Genomic DNA, 16,739 nt, shown 5'->3' with positions numbered 1-16,739 from the left:
TCTAGCAACCTAAATTTATAATATATGTCCAATATTCCCTCCCTTTTAGCTCCATTTTTGGTCTCCACCAACTCCTGAGGGAAATATTCGTCTCTTTAGCCGCTAAAAGCCCCACAAAGCTCCCCAGCTAGTCGCTAACTGTGTCTGTCTGCTGTCTGCTGCTGAGCTGGTGGTGTTCAGTGCCTGTTCAGAGATTTGACTAAAAGAAAGAAAAGAACGCCACTCGTAAACTCAAACCTCATAAACAGTCGACGTGGTGCCATCCTTGTTGTCTGCAGGTGATCTCAGGTGAAACCCATAGAGTGAAAAACACACCATAGCAATGAGTAGATAGCGGCAGAAATAGAAAGAAAAAAAACATTCATGACAATAATCTACAAGAAGCTTGTACGGTGTCTGTTCTTCTGTCATATTGGACAAAAAAACAAGGATAAATGAACATTTTTAAGCTAAAATGTTGCATCACATCAGAAAATATATTGGCTCACATATTATTATTCTGAGTTTTGCATTAAGTTGTCTTGCTACAGCACAGCAGAAATACATCTGGGTAAATAGTCTGAATATCACTTAGTCCGGATGGGACACTTATTATACCATCAAACTTTTGAGTACTGTAGTAAAAAAATATTTCCTGATCCACAGTTCTGTTCTTCCCCTAATGCAGCCTGCACCTTCTCTACCTTCCCCTCCCTCGTTCTGTTCATTGTTCCAGCTTCAGGTGCTGTGCCGGCTGGTTAATGGTTAACCTTCGGGGCTCGGCCCGTGGCGCAGAGCGAGGGGAGGAGGCGGCAGCCGCGGAGAAAACGGTGACATTTCACTGCCATTATTCATCCGTGCTTTGTTCCCGCAGCGCTGTGGAGTGTTTGCACTGGGATGGAGTGCAGGGTGGAGGGATGCTGAGATGGAGGGATGAATGGGGCAGGGTGTGGAGAGAGAGAGAGAGAGGAGAGGAGGAGGAGGAGGAGGAGGAGGAGGTAGGGGAGGGGAGGGGGGGGGGGGGGGGTTGACTGGGGGTTTGAGAGGTGAAGAAGTCACGGGGTTAAAGAGTGAGACACCTATGTGGAGAGGATAAGAGAGACAAAGGCCTCTGTGTTTCTGCCTCACTATCTCCGACTTTTAATCTTTGCGATTTTCTTGTTTATGTCGTAGTTTTTGACTTTTCTTAAAGTTGTGTCTCGCAGTCGTTCGTTCTCAGTATCCCTAACTCACACACACACACACACATATGTATTGGGCCCACACACACTCTCAAGCACACACACATGCTCTTCCCAGCTGTTTACATGGTGTGTTTGCACAATATGGTGGCTGGGAGGAGGACGACAGCTAAGGAGGGGCGGGGATGTTAACCTCCGTCAGGGATGTTCTGTCCAAACTGCCACAGATTACCTCCTCAGCTGCTCTACTTTTTATTGTTTCGGGATTGTTACAGTCACAGTTACAGCTGAGTGGACCTCTGAGTCAAAAGTGAGCCAGTGCTTCTGTATTTCTCATGCAATTGAAGGCTGTACTGTGATGTTTGTTTTTTTAAATATTTGGCTGATATAATCCAGAAACAATAGGAAGGTCTGTTGAGATATTTACGAAAACATTGTGGACCATGTGCAGGTCAAACAGCACGGATTTATATGACAGCAGAACTATGAGCAACTTTCTTCAAACTTTAAACAAAGGTCATTTCAATATCCTTCGACATATTCAAAGTTTTATGTTTACTAGTATTGGGTATTTGTAAGCGTCCTCTAACCAGGTGAAACTAACTCACTTAAAGGCACACTTTGGAGTTTTGACCACTATGGAGCGATGTTTTGAAGTGTGTGGTTTCGTGCATGTCGCAACATATTCTCATGCTTCGGATACGCTACATGAAGGCGCTACTATTTTTCTCTTGTTTTGACATGTTTTTCCTCTGAAGCAAATGAGCTACAAAATGCTTTTTATTGTGTAACCTTATGTTGCATAATGATAATGAATGAACCTTGAATTATCAATTACTACTCTTCAAACTATGACGTTCTAGGTATCCCTTAGTGTCAGTTTTAGACTCATTCAGCAACCAAAAAGAAAAAAAAAGTCTCTTTCTTTTGTTTACCGCTCTATTTCAACAGAAAAAACAAACAGTTGCAGCCGTGATCACTTTTCCCAGTATTACTAACCGTGCGGTGTTGTGTCATCTGATAAGCCCCTTAAAAACATGAATCTGTGACTCAAAACTGGACTTTCTGGTTCGTATTTCATTGTCTCACCGGTGCCTTAAGCAACAAGTCTCCACCAGTGCGGCCCCCTGCACTGGTTCAATGCAGGGCAGTCTAAACAAGGAAGTATGCAGGAAACAAGGCAGTTTCCAAATGTTACTTTTCTTTTACAGAAGTATTAAAACACGTGCGTGATGAATGTGTTTGATACGAGGGAACATTTAAATTTACCATCAGGTTCTTGTGCAAGTGTATGTGTGATATGGTTCATCTTATTAAGTGTTGTATCGTGATACGATACAGTTGGATATTTGGAAAATGATTTTAATAAGCCAAGAAATGAATCATTTACTGCACGACTTTTTGCTCAAAGGGGAATTATTTCTTTTGAATTACGAACATTTATCATCCGAATCCTGCATCTCGTATCCACCTGAGCCACTCTGTGGGACTGATGCTCAAAACGCACATATGCAGTGCACATGTCTGCATGCGAGTCCATTGCATGTATTGTGCATGTCGGCGTGTGTCTGTATACAGTGGGGTATATTCTTACTTAGATCACACGCACACACACGGGTCGGGCAGAACAATGGCTGGCTTTGACAGAGCCGGGCTGACAGGAGGAGATGGGCTGGATCTATTGTCTGCTCTGTTTACTCACAGACTCACCTGGCACTGAGCTAATAGCACCGGCTCTATGTCAGTGCAGGGGATGGGGGTCTCGGCCCACACACACACACACACACACACACACACACACACACACACACAGTCACATATACAGTGAGACACCAGGAGTGGGTAACAGTTTCATATTTGTCTGCATAAAATGAACCTGATTGAAATAAGGCTTGATGAGAAAGTGAAATCCTAAATCATGTGTGTGTGTTTGTGTGTGTGTGTTTCTGTGTGTTTCTGTGTGTGTGTGTGTGTGTTTCTGTGTGTGTGTGTGTGTGTGTGTGTGTGTGTGTGTCTGGTCACACCTGGGTGTCCTGGGAGGTTCTGGCTAAAGGGGAAGGGTTTATGGAGGAGAAAGAGGAGGAGGAGGAGGGGGTTCTTTCAGGTTTTTACCACTGTGCAAACACACACACACAGTTGATGGGTTTTGATGGGATCAGTTGGAAGCCTCAGCGTGACCCTGCCCAAACCCCACCCTTATTTGATCGACGGGTGAGAGGAGACGAGTGTGTGTGTGTGTGTGTGAGGACAAAACTTCCAATGATTCCGACTAATTTTGGACAGAAACACTTCACTTCTCACACACACACACACAGCTGTAGCAAAAACTTTTAGTAGAAAAAGGTGTGATTCTCTATCTGTCTTATTGGTAACAAATGCTTAAAAAGACCCAAAGCAACAATACCTTTACTTCTCACTTAAGTTCCGTCAGATGGAAATTGTTTTAAACAAATCACAAATATATTTGAGTTGTTTAAAAAAGAAGAGGGGGGGGGGGGGGGGGGGGTAGTAATTTCCTAATGGGCTCTGTAGTTTTTAGCTAATATTGCTCAAACAGGAGTGTATTTGTCGGGGACTATTTTCAGTAGCAGATTAATTCATATTTGTTGCTCTATCACAGCGGTTCTCAACCGCTTGAAACTTGAGGCCCACTTCTGATTAAAAAAGAAAATTCTGAAAATCAATATTCTCCTCACCCATCACTGCCTGCCATCATGAATCCAAATGTAATATGCGGGGTCGTATTTCCTAACCACGCGCTTTGAAGCTTTTACTCGTGCCGCTTGGACTATATCACTTTTTAGATACATTTTTAGCGCCAATGCATCCGAGGTAACGTTAGCTAGCGAACAAAACACGTTTGTCTCCGAAGACGTGTCAGGATATTCAAACGTAACTGGTCATTTTGAGTTAACGTTTTTTATTCATGTTAATTCTTGAGCAAGTATGAAAATAACCCAAAAAATGTTTCGCAGTACCTCCTTGGCCCACTGTGTCGAAACAAACTATACGGTGTGTGTGTGTGTATGTGTGTGTGTGTGTGTTTGTTCATGGAAACATGTTAGCCAGTCCCTAAACACTCATGTATATGTTTTTAATAGTTTTTTGGACAATGGAGCGCTTTGGCAGAAGGAATGATACATCAGGCTCTGATTCACTGACAGTTCTTGTCATGAGGATCAATTCATTGTTGGTTCAGGAGATAAACACACATTTCTGATGCACATTTACAACCTTTATGAACGGCAACAATTTGTTGTGTCTGGGGCTCAGCGTTAATTCAACTGCTCTGCAATAAAATGGTAATATTGAGCTATACTGTTATGCAAAACAGAAAATGTTCAAATAAAAAATGAATTTCGGGTATCATCTTCGTCAGGGAGGTTTCCTTTCAGTCCAGTTCCCCTGTTTGTTTGTAAGTTAGTAGGATATCTTTAAAAAAGGGAACGAGTGAATATGTTTTTTTCGTGCGGATCTGAATCCTGGTGCAGAAATTAAAATAAAAATTCTAAATACGGAAATACCAATTTTGTCTGTTGATATAATGTGATTACTGCGAGTGGACTGTATACATGTGGGTGTTGTGTTCTCCACTCTTACATGTATCTTAGAGGTCTCAGTAGATCAGGCCAGCAGTGCCAGAGGCCACATGTCCTTTCATTGCAGCGGTTCAACCCCATGTCAGAGTTTCCCTGCATGGTTCACTCTCAGGTCTTAAGGCCTGAGCAGTCAGGAGCGGGGCCGACCTCGACCGATAAGCCACTTTTCTTTTTTTTTGTGTGTGTTGTTTTTCGGCTTGGGGCTTGGCCCTCTGCCAGCTGATAACAACACGGGGCATACCTGCCGCATTAATGATTGGTCAGCCCCGCCTCCTGCCCTCGCCCAGGTTCTTTATTTTAGTATAATTCTTTATCGGTCAGGCATTGAGCAGAATCTAAATCTTATCAAGTGAAGGCATGAGATCTATGTGAGTCGTTCCAGCTACTGTTGGTAAAATACGCTGCAGGAACAGATGGCATTACTTGTTCTCCCTTTATTTAAACAGTTTAAAACTTCAACCCTATATCTCCAAATGCAACGAAAGAGCTTTAAATATACAGCAGGACTCGGTCAAGTCACAATAATCCTCGTAAACAGTCGCAGTGACAGGCGGTAGGGAGGCTCTTTATCCACAGTGGCATCTGGTCACAGCGTGTTGCACACCACTGCACACCTAACTGCCATGTGTAGTTGTGGGCTTTCATGTCACATAATGCATCCTGTGCGGGACGCAGCGGCTCCAGTAATTGTGTTTCCGGTGGTGGCTTCATGTTTACAGCAAAAATCCTAATATATATATATATAGATATCTTTATCATATCAGCGTTAGCTAGCAAACAATGACCGCGATGCCTAAAACACACCTGACGTGTGCACTCACTAATTGTAGAAGCCAATGTTGATCAGCAGCGGCACAAATATTTGGATGTCAATTGAAATGTGCATCAGTTGCTTTTGTCCGGTTAGCTGCTGGTTAGTTAGCTTGTGTTACCTGTTACTGTCATCGGCTCTGTATCAAAGTAATCCAGCTGTCTGTACATGAATGGGTAAATAGTACTGCTGCTGTAAATATTACTAGGGTGAAAATTTGGGATTGAATCCACTGACCGGCGTAGGTGATGTTGGAATCACTACACCTCCCCTATAGAGCAGGCGGCAACCTCCGGATCTGTAAAGTGAAGCCTAAAGGTGTGTTCACACCAAACGCGATGAACGCGTCAAGATTACATACAAAGTCTATGTACAGACGCGATGAACGCGATGGCGCGATGAACGCGATGGCGCGGCGCATTTGGCACGTTTGGCGCGGCACGTTTGGCGCGGCGCGTTTGACGCGTCAAAACGCCGAAACGCCCCAAACGCAGAAGTTGAAATATTTTAACTCCAGCGCGATAGCCTATCAGCGTTGAGTAGCTCCCCACGTCATCAGTGAAGTCCTGCTGTTGTTGAATCAGGAAATAAATGCTGTAGCCGCCATGTTCACCCAGAGCTCTACGATACATCATATCAGTAGAGACCGGACCAAACTATGTGTAGACATGTGTGTGTGTAAACCATATGGTACAAACAATGAAATAGACGCTGCCGTATTTACGTCTATATGACGTTATCGTGAGTGTTGATGGAGCTGCTATAACGTTAGCATAGCCTAGTACCGGTCGATCCGAGCTTCATTGATAAAACAAGTACAAATCGGCATCGTTACGTAGTTATTTCGGAGTCCCTTTTTGTCGGTTTATTGCCATTAAATCACAGCCAAGTCAGTTTATTTTGTGGTCATAGAGCTGTAGTAAATAGCCGACGTGTGGCTCGCTAGACACAGTGAGCTCGATGAAATCCACGGAGCTCCTCCGGACTATGTTATGAACCAGACATGACGGCGTTTAGTTCCCCGTGATATCTGGGACTTCCACAACACGTACTGAGCAGAAATAGAGGCTATTTTTCTACGGTTGATGGCAGACAGTTGAACAGCTTTCAGGCCGATAAGCCACGCCCCCTCTCCGGCGCGTCCAGCGCGATGCACGCGAATGAACACAAATAGTCCCCGGCGATTCCGGCGGCGCGAATGACGCGATGAACGCGATTCGCGGCGCGTTCATCGCGTTTGGTGTGAACACACCTTTAAACGTGCATTCTCTCTAATGGCCATCAGGGGGCGACTCCTCTGGTTATAAAAACAAGTAGGGATATGCTTTAGGGCGGGGCCACCTTGTGATTGACACATCGCTACCACAACATGTTTTTCGTCTCACACCTTTAACCCTTCCACACTGTGTTTCCAGTTCATGGAAGTCAATTGTAACCTTTTTTTGGGGGGACAACATGGCGACGAACAAAATCCCGATCTCATGGCTTTAAAAATCGTAGTCCACAAGCCAACGGGTTACATCACGGTGACAACGTCCACTTCTACGTACGTCCAGTCTGAACGCTCTATAGAAGTCTTTTCAGATCATAGCAAATCGCTGTTGCAAGAATGTAGCAATTTTCCGATATCATACAACTATGATAAAGGTTCGGTTCTGTTCAGGCACAGACATTGTCTTGAAAATTACAACTTCGTTAAGGTTTGGGTAACTTCATTGTCACGGTTACCATATAACCACACGGTGAAGGTTTAGAAACGATCGTGATCATAGTTAAAAGAAACAGACATTGACTGTCAGTAAGGGAAACGCACGATGAGACCCAGACTTTTATAACAACGATATAATAATAACTTCCTCCTCTGCACCCGACGGACAAGAGCGATAATTCCTACGGCAGTAGAGAGCTTTTGCTGACATGATTGGTGCTGTAAACACAGAGTGAATGAACGGCTCTGCCACGAAAATGACTTCTCTTCTCTCCATTCTCAGCTCCCATAATAGAGACATTCACTGAGAGGACACTCCACTAAACCATCAGTCCGGATCCATCAGTCTCGTGCTGCTGTTGTGACGGTGTGTGGCGAAAGCGAGAACTACAACTCTCATTGTGGGTCAGTATCAATAGGCTGGACAGGAGGCAGATTACAGCACTGTACCAAAAAAAAGAAAATACAATTTCCTCACATTTTCTAACGGGACGTTACTTTGTCCTCATTCTGTATTTTATTTTTTGTTCGACCGTTGAATCTATCTTTGGGTCCTAACTGGAGCGCGCTATCAGCAGGTGCAGTGTACCAGTAGCATCTGAAAAGTGCGGCGCTGTGGGTCGGGCAGTGACCTGAGGGTTGTCTGGCCTGGATAGAAGGAAGTCCTGGTTAATGAGTAACGGCGGCGATGTGGCCCCGGCGCTACAGGTGGGGCGGGTGTGGGGGTTGGCCAGGACACACACTGATAAGAGGGGAAAGGCAGAGCGAGTTTTAGGGGCAGCGACAGACAGACGGAGAGAGAGAGAGAGAGAGACTGGAGCTTTTGTTATCCACACTCAAATACATTATTAATATTGCTTGTTTTCAATAGTCGCGTCAGCGAACTAAAGGAAGGAAACTAGCGTGAAGACGGGAAAATAAAAGAAATCAAGAAGAAGACGTGACAACAATCGGCCTGTTGGAGTCTGGAGGACCCATTTAACTCACCAGTATTCAGTACACAACACGTAGACCAGAACTGATGGCAGTGTAGTTCAAGCTAAACACACAACAAACACACACACATGACCACACAGTGTTAAACTACTCACAGTCACACACACTTGCTTTAATCATAATGGCAGTTGTAGCAGACAGGCAGTTGAAGTAGCAGAGATACTTCTACCTCTACTACTTCAAGCAGCAGAAGTATAGAAGAAATAGTCGTGTATTGTAGTAGCTGGAAAGGATTGGTCGTCATAGTAGTCGTAGAAGTATTAGCAGTAGCTCTTGTATCAGTAGCATCAGTAGTGGTAGAGAAAATGAAGGAATATCAGTACGGGCGTTGGCTACAGTGAAAGTTTTGGTGTACAGAGGAGGTAGTAATCAATTGTTATAGTAAACCTTTAGTTTTAGTGATAGTAGTTTAGCTGTAGTGGTAACAGTAGTGTTATCAAAGAGCATTAAGTAGCAGTAACAGAAATTGTAGAAGTACAATTAGCAGCAGTAGAAGCAGCATCAGCAGTAGTAGTATCACAGTAGTGGTGGAAAGTAAGTACTGTGCTTTACTAAGTATAATTCTAAGGTACTTGTACCTTAATTGAGTGGTTTCTATTTTTTGTCCGATATTTATTCTTTGATTCTTTTTACAGGGAAAGTAATTTATTATGCATAAATAACTAACGAAAGAAGCACATTTTTGTTACACCGAGCACTTTTATTTTTGCTGCTTGTTTGGCTGCTGAACATCTGAATGGTCTTTTCCTCGTAGTTTTCTCTCATAGTAAAAGCAGAAGATCAGTTGCTTCTATTAGTGAGTAGTAGCAGCATGAGTACAAGTAGTAATCTGTAGCAGAGGCAGTATAGCAGCAGAGGTTTATTGATCTCAAAGTGGGAAATTCCTTCCCCTCGCTGGAATAAAAGTGATGTAACACTCAGGCCAATCAGAGCGCAGATCCCTGCAGCTGAATTCCCTGTTATTACAACCAGGTTCATTGTGGGAAATCAACCCTCTGAATATTCAAACTGTTGCATAATTGCAATAAAACATTATTTTATAGATTTTTTTCTACTCCCCCAAATCGGGCGAGCGGGAATGCAAAGGTGGTTTCTATTGATCCCGGGGCTGTCAGTCAGAGACGTTTAGAGAGCACTGATAAGACCCCTGATACTCACCTAAAACCGGTCGCCATGACAACCGATCTCACCTTTAACCTCAGCACTTGAGCTCCATTTCCTCATTCTAGGCAGCGAGGCTGGGGAGGCCGATGTGAGACTATATAATACTTCTATTTTTGGTCTGTAGCTGTGATATTATGACACGTCCCCAAAAAAAAAAGAGCATCGCCGAGGTACGGATTGTTGGATCTGCACGAGTCTCGCTGGTTTTCATGCCTCCAACAGATTTCTGTGAAAGAAATTCCTCGTTTTCATTTCAAACCAAGCTTGTCATTCGAAACCCACGCTGGCCAAATCTTGTTTGTCCTAAACCACCGAATCTTCACCCTCTTAAAGAGCTCGGCCCGCCGCAGTCTGTTTTTCTTGTGTCTTAGGCGAGACAAAAGCCCGCTTCAAACACAACAATGCGGAGGAAATCCTCGGCATTCATGGTCAGGGTGTAAAGTTTAGGGTCGTAGGCTTTAAGGGTTGAACTAATGAGGATAACTAAAGGTATACCTCGGGATGCACCACCTCCCTCCTCCTCCCGCTCACAGACCTGGTTCGACCGGACTGGGTAATCAGTTACCTGCTCTATCTGACCTGTGCTGCCCATGTAGTACACACACACACACACACAGCCCCCAAAGTCCACTTAAAAACACACGCCACGTCCACACTAATGTAGAGAAAAGGCTTTTTAGGGCTCAAAATCGTTGCATCTGCACTGTATAATAAAAATACTGAATACGTGTAGGTGCTTTTACAAAAGGGGTTTCAGGCCAGTTTTCTTATTTGCAGACAGTGGAGAGCAGAGGGTTGCCAGAATGTCAAGAAAATGGATCAGGTGACATTAGTTGCAGACATTTGTGGCTAAAACAGCAGAACAAAATCGCTGAAATGGTGTTTTTTATTCAACATCAAATGTTGACTTGCAAAACTAAACCGTGGCTTTCTAGACCTTTTCTCTCCTACAGTATCAACCCCCAACACGCCTTCATTGCCTGCACCATAACTGCCTCCCAAGGGCCTAATGGACCAGGGTGTGCTTTTCACAACAGGAGATGTTTCGCAATGTAAAATAGCACAAAAAGTCCAAAAGCTGCTGCGGGAAATATTTTGAAACAAACACATCGTCATGGTTTTTTGAGAGCGAAGCGACCTCGCCGACAGCCCGTCTTTGACCCCCACACCGGTATCTGGACTATCTGTCAGCCTTCACCTGTGACTGGACGGCCTGTTCCCTGGCTCAACACTGCCGTCTCACCGCTGTCGCCCACGTTCCTCCCCCACGCTGGTCACCGAGTCCAGCTCAGAGATGGGTGAAAGGGTGAGCAGGACAAACCAGCTCAGAGTCCAAATCAATGTCATTTTTTGTATTTATGCGCTAATTTAATTACCAGTTCTGTGTGTGTGGGTATATCATGGAGTTGTAGGTGATGAACAGACAGTGAACACACAAATCAACCACAATCATATTTTGTTTTAGTTTGTTTAATGTTACCTTTATTTCGAGGTTGAACTGTCGGAGGTAGATGCTGAATGATATCTACAGAATAATTCATATTCCGATATAAATACAACAAATATTCCAAACAACTGAGCAGAGGCCTTATTGTCCCTCAGCTCATACAAAACGTTATTACAAGTCAGGAGTTGAGCAACTCCGACTTGAAGGAATGTTTTGTTGTGGCACGCTGCACTGGGAGAGCGAGGTGTGGTCCGCGTGGTGTGTGTGTGTGTGTGTGTGTGTGTGTGTGTGTGTGTTCTTATTTTTGAGAACCAATTTGAAGTTTTAGACCTCAAGTGAAGACAGTTTTGGAAAGTGAGGATGTTTGTCCTGGTCCCCAAGAGCTGTTTGAGGGTTGGGTCTTGGGGTTTTCGGGGTTTTATGGTCAGAATTAGATTGAAGTTCATGGTTTGTGTCGGTGCAGTTATGTGAAGTAGTTGTGATCAGTAAGGTCAGAGCTACAGGGGGCTAAAGGAAGACACAACCTGCTTCTCCACCAAACCTGTTAACAAGTCAAACAGTCAGTTAGTTGGGTGGTGACTGGTGCGTAGCAACCCGAGCCGTCGTTGCACTTCCTTCTCTACATCCTTTAACTGCACAGATCCTGGAAGCTGTGTGTGTGTGTATGTGACAGAGAGGGAGGGAGAGAGGGAGAGAGGGAGGGAGGGAGGGAGGGAGACTGAGTGGCGGTAAGAGAACATGCGAGAGAACCACAGATCAATAGTGAATGACTAATGAAGCGCGGCGCTAAGCAGGACGGTGAGTCAGTACGGCACATCAGGTACTGACCTCTGGGCGTGAGTCTTTGACTCAACAGCACCGTGAGACTGTCCCCACGGTGGATCGTTGCTCCTTTGCATTATGGGACACAAAGACTATTATTTTAGTGACGCACTTGTTCCTTTAAACGAGGTGACAGCACAGCGAGAGAAAAAAAGGAAAGTTGCTGAAGGTCAATAGGGGAAATTAGGAAAGGACTCAGGAAGTAAGAGAAATCAGGCCGTTTAATTCATTTAATATTTGAACTGTAAAATGTCAGAACATTGTGAAAAATGAACTATGACATGAGAGAAGGACAAGCAGCAGATCCTCACAAACGAGAAGCTGGAACTGGCACCGAATAAATACTGGAAGGAAAAATATATTATTTAAATTATTGTTGATTATTTATCTGTTGATTAACTAATCGATTAATCAACTCAAAGTTTCAGCCATAAATTCAAGATTTTTTTTTCTTTATCAATCAATCTGTTGATTATTTTTAGTATAAAAAGAATATAAAACGGAGAAAAGCAGCTGCTCCTTTAAATTATAGATTGCTTCTCAACATTGTCAAAACATTTTTTAGTTGGTCAATTCATTGATTGTTCCAGCACTAGTAATGTGTAAACTTTCCAGGAACTGAGAACAACAATCTTGGTTTAAGCTTCGCCGTGATTATTTATTTTTAATTTGACCAGATAGAAGCGCGTTTAATCAGGTTTAACTATGAAAATCAACGAGTTCACAGTGAGGAACAATGTCAAATAATCAAGCTGATTTTTAGTATTTAATACTCTACAATAAAATGAAGAAATATGACAGAAGGAAGAGCCAATGCACTGCTGAAGGATTATCTTTTATTATATTACAGTTGCTGTGTTGCCGTCTGAATAACAGAGCTACTATAAATCTGTTGAGCCATCGGATCAGCGCCTTTAGTGACATCACCGTTCTGTTTATGGCCCACGCAGCCATATAGCGGACTCAAACCTTTGAGAGACTCTTCACTTAATAAAAGACAAACCAACAAAACAAAAACAAAAAACAGGGGAGTTGATATTTGCATGATCTCAGGTCTTTTATGGAATCGTTTGTTTTGATTGAGTTGTATTAACCTGCAGCTATCTATTGTGTTGCTTATTTTAGTTTCACGTGTCACATTCACAGAAGTCACTTTGGGATTCTTACCCAATAAGAAACGATTGACAGGATTTTTAGCAGAATATGTGGAAGTTTAAACTGAATGACATCTGAATGACATCATCGCACAGCGGTGAATAGGGGGAATTCACACAGAAATGGAAATACTTCATCAATTATTAATTAAAGCACTTGGAGACCACGACGACGAGAATCAGCTACCCAGAATGCAAAGGGTAAAGTCGTTTGGGCTAAAACAGCGTCTTGAAGCAGAACTACTCAGAGATGGAAAACAGGAAGTGGCGTCAACGACGACAGACATTTGAGTTCAGGTAGCCGCTCGGTGACTCACCGGGTTCAGCCCTGACGCAGGATCGCTGGGACACAAACACACCCACTCTGGGGGAAAAAAAGAAGGACCTCAAGAGGAAAATGAAAAAAAAGCTTTATAGTACGTTGGTAGGCTATCAGCAACCTCTTGGTGATTCAGGAAGTAGATTACAAATAAGAGGGACAACAGTAGCTGTGGGGTTGTACATGATGTACTCACAGCAGACTTCTCTCTTGTGTGAACAACAATCTGAATCAAAATGATTTCTATTGGCCAGGTGAGAATACACATACAGGCTTTATTAACTCTTGGTTTTTTTTGTCGCTCTCATACACGGATATAGAAATACAGCTAAAGGAACAACATTCAAAGTGTTTACAGCTATTAACTGTAAGACAAGCTGAAAGGATTGAGAAATCAATTTGTGATGAAGCATCACCGACTAGGAGACGACAGAGAGGGATCTCTGCTGCGGAAGTGAAGCACGTCAGCTTTCATTTATGGCCTCGCCATAACTCGGCCTAAGCTGTTGTAAAAGAATAAAAATGTCTGGGATATTCTGGGATATGGTCTGCATGGTTACGCACACGCCTGCACAGACACACACACATGACACAGTGGAAATAAACACGCTTACAAGCAAATGTATATATTGCTCCAAAATAATAATAATAAAAAAAAAAGATATGCAGTGGGGAGGAAACAGGTGTGTGTGTGTGTGTGTGGAATTCTTTGGAAGTCTGGCTTTTTTCTCTCTTATCAAACTGCAGCTTTTACAACTAGAGGAAACCTGACTCTGTGTCTCTTCTCCCTTCTATGCATCATCATCTCTCTCTCTCTCTCTCTCTCTCTCTCTCTCTCTCTCTCTCTGCTGTCTCTGTTTCCACCCATCCCTCATGTCTGAAGCTCTAAGAGATGCTGAAGTCTGCACTTGCACTGTGGCGCCCCCTGTTGAGTCATAACACTCACACCTGTGGCTCCGGTTAGGGCTCTCCTCATTTCTCAGTTAGAACGTCCTCGATCCCGCTCCTCTTCCTCATCTCCTAACGTCTTAGTCCCTCCCACCTGAGATGCGGGGACAGAGCAGGCGAGGAAGAGACGCGAGGAGAAAGGAATCGAGGTGTCGAGGAGACAGGCACAGGTGTTTTTTGGAGTGTTTCGGAGTCTTCTTAAAGCGACGTCAATTAAAGGGACGGTCCATCTGTCTGAAGAGCATACCAGCCTTCATCATAACTTACATATTTACTTTAATATTGATTTTATATGTCATTTCATTCCATTGTCTTATCTGCACTCTGAGTCTGAAATAAAGTTTGATTGATTGACTGATTATTCGTCACGGGTGCCGAAATGCACACCTGTGCATCCTCGTTTATAGCTCCTCCGGGCAAGCCTCCTCTCTCCTCTCTCCTCACTCCTCGCTCCTCGCTCCTCCAGATTCATTTTAGGAATTGAGACATCCTTCGAGGTGGAGCGATTCCCAGGTCACAGGCCGGAGAAGACGAGGAGGCAGGAACTAGCGATGCCAAGTTTCAACACGTTCAAACTCGCGAGAAAAGGATTCCAGTGGAATTGGTTTATATCTTTATGTGGGTGTGAAGTGCATGTACCTCCGTTCTTTATTTATGTGTTACAGTAAATGTGGGTAAATGCATTTTTAAAAGGGGATTGTTGTTGCGTGTGGTTTTTTAACACTTAAGAGGTTAAACAGAGTTCAAGATGGTAAGATATAACATTTGTAAATGAACATGCACAATTAAAAGTGAAGCCCGATGACTCCTCTTGGCCCTGGTTACCTGCAGCAGAAATAGAGTTGTGCACAAAACCGGTGCCTCACAAGTGAATTATCCATTAAATCAAATGTTAAATTGATGTAATGAGTAATGAATTTGCGACCGATCTGTTAAAACTAAAGACTGTAGTTCAGATAAATGCGAAAACATGAAAAAAACACAACAGAAGATGTTAATGTTGCTAAATAATGCCTCCAAGTGTTGGCAGTAACGTCTTGTGTATGTTAATCGTTCCTCTGGGCTTATCTGCTGCTTGTGCCGGTATATTTCATTATGTCGCCACATGAGTGGTTAGACTGAAGAGGAGTGTTTTTAGTTAACCTGACCTTGAGGAAAAGAAGGTGACCTTCATCGGGGAAGTCAAGCCAGAGGTCAAGTAAGACCCTGTCCCCTTTTCCTTTGGTGAAACACTGCAGGAAATCTATTAATGTAAGTAATCAACTGGGGAAGTTTCATGGTAATGTCTATTTGTTAAACCCGAGTTTAGTTCACCCTATTCTACCTGCAACACAGATGCCTTTCTCACCTGGAGAAGGCTGGAAGCACTGTGAGAGTCGTGTTTTTCGATTTCTCCAGTGCCTTCAACACCATCCAGCCTTTGCTTCTGAGGGACAACCTGGAGCAGACCGGGGTGGACCACCACCTCACTGCACGGACCAACCGTTCACAGTATGTGCGGATACGGGAGTGTGAGTCCGACCTAGAGTCCTAGTGTTCTAGCTCCATTCCTCTTCACCATCTACACCTCGGACTTCAAATACAACTGCGCTAACTGCCACCTGCATAGGTTCTCTGACGATTCTGCAATCGTCGGCCTCATTTCCGCCGGTGATGACAGGGAATAAAGGGAACTGAACCAGGACTTTATGGGATGGTACCAGCGGAACCGCCTCCAGACCAACTCTGGTAAAACCAAAGAGCTGGTGGTGGACTTCCACCGGGGTAGACGCTCTCCTCCGGTATCAGTGAACATCCAGGGAATGGACATTGAGATCTAGAGATCTTATAAGTACCTGGGTGTTCACTTGAACAATAAACTGGACTGGACTGTTCACACATATGCACTTTACAAAAAGGGTCAGAGCAAACTCTATCTGCTGAGGAGACTGAGGTCTTTTGGAGTGCAGGGAGCACTCTTGAGGACCTTCTTCGACTCTGTGGTGGCATCAGCATCTTTTATGGAGTGGTCTGCTGGGGCAGCAGCATCTCGACAGCCGACAGGAAGCGACTTAACAAACTTATCAAGAAGGCCAGCAGTGTGCTGGGGTGTCCACTGGATACGGTGGAGGTGGTGGGAGACAGGAGGATGATGGCTAAGCTATCAACCCTGATGAGCAACACCTCTCACCCCATGCGGGACGCCTTGGCAGCTCTGTGCAGCTCCTTCAGCCACCGGCTGATTCACCCCCGGAGTGTGAAGGAGAGGTGCCGCAGGTCCGTCCTTCCTTGCCGCTGTCAGGCTGCACAACCAGCTCTGTTCCCAGTAGACCACACAACACAACACTAAAAATTGGTGCAATACAAAAATGATTCTGTCTGTATATATAATATTTTTTAATTGTACAATTTTTTAACTTTTTTACTTCGTTAATATTCTTTACTGTTCTATTACTTATTTACAATACTTGTTTAGATCTTGGTTCTTTTTAATATGTCTCTTGTTTGCACTAGACGGTATGCTGCTGTAATATCCTGTAAGTGTCCCTTCTATGGGACTAATAAAGGATTATCTTACTTTATCTTATTATATGAATTGTGTGCTGCTTTGTATCACTCGCACGGATAAACA

This window comes from Pholis gunnellus (genome assembly GCF_910591455.1).
Source record: "Pholis gunnellus genome assembly, chromosome: 9".
In the NCBI taxonomy this organism is placed as follows: Eukaryota; Metazoa; Chordata; class Actinopteri; order Perciformes; family Pholidae; genus Pholis; species Pholis gunnellus.
This window is presented reverse-complemented; position numbering follows the sequence as displayed.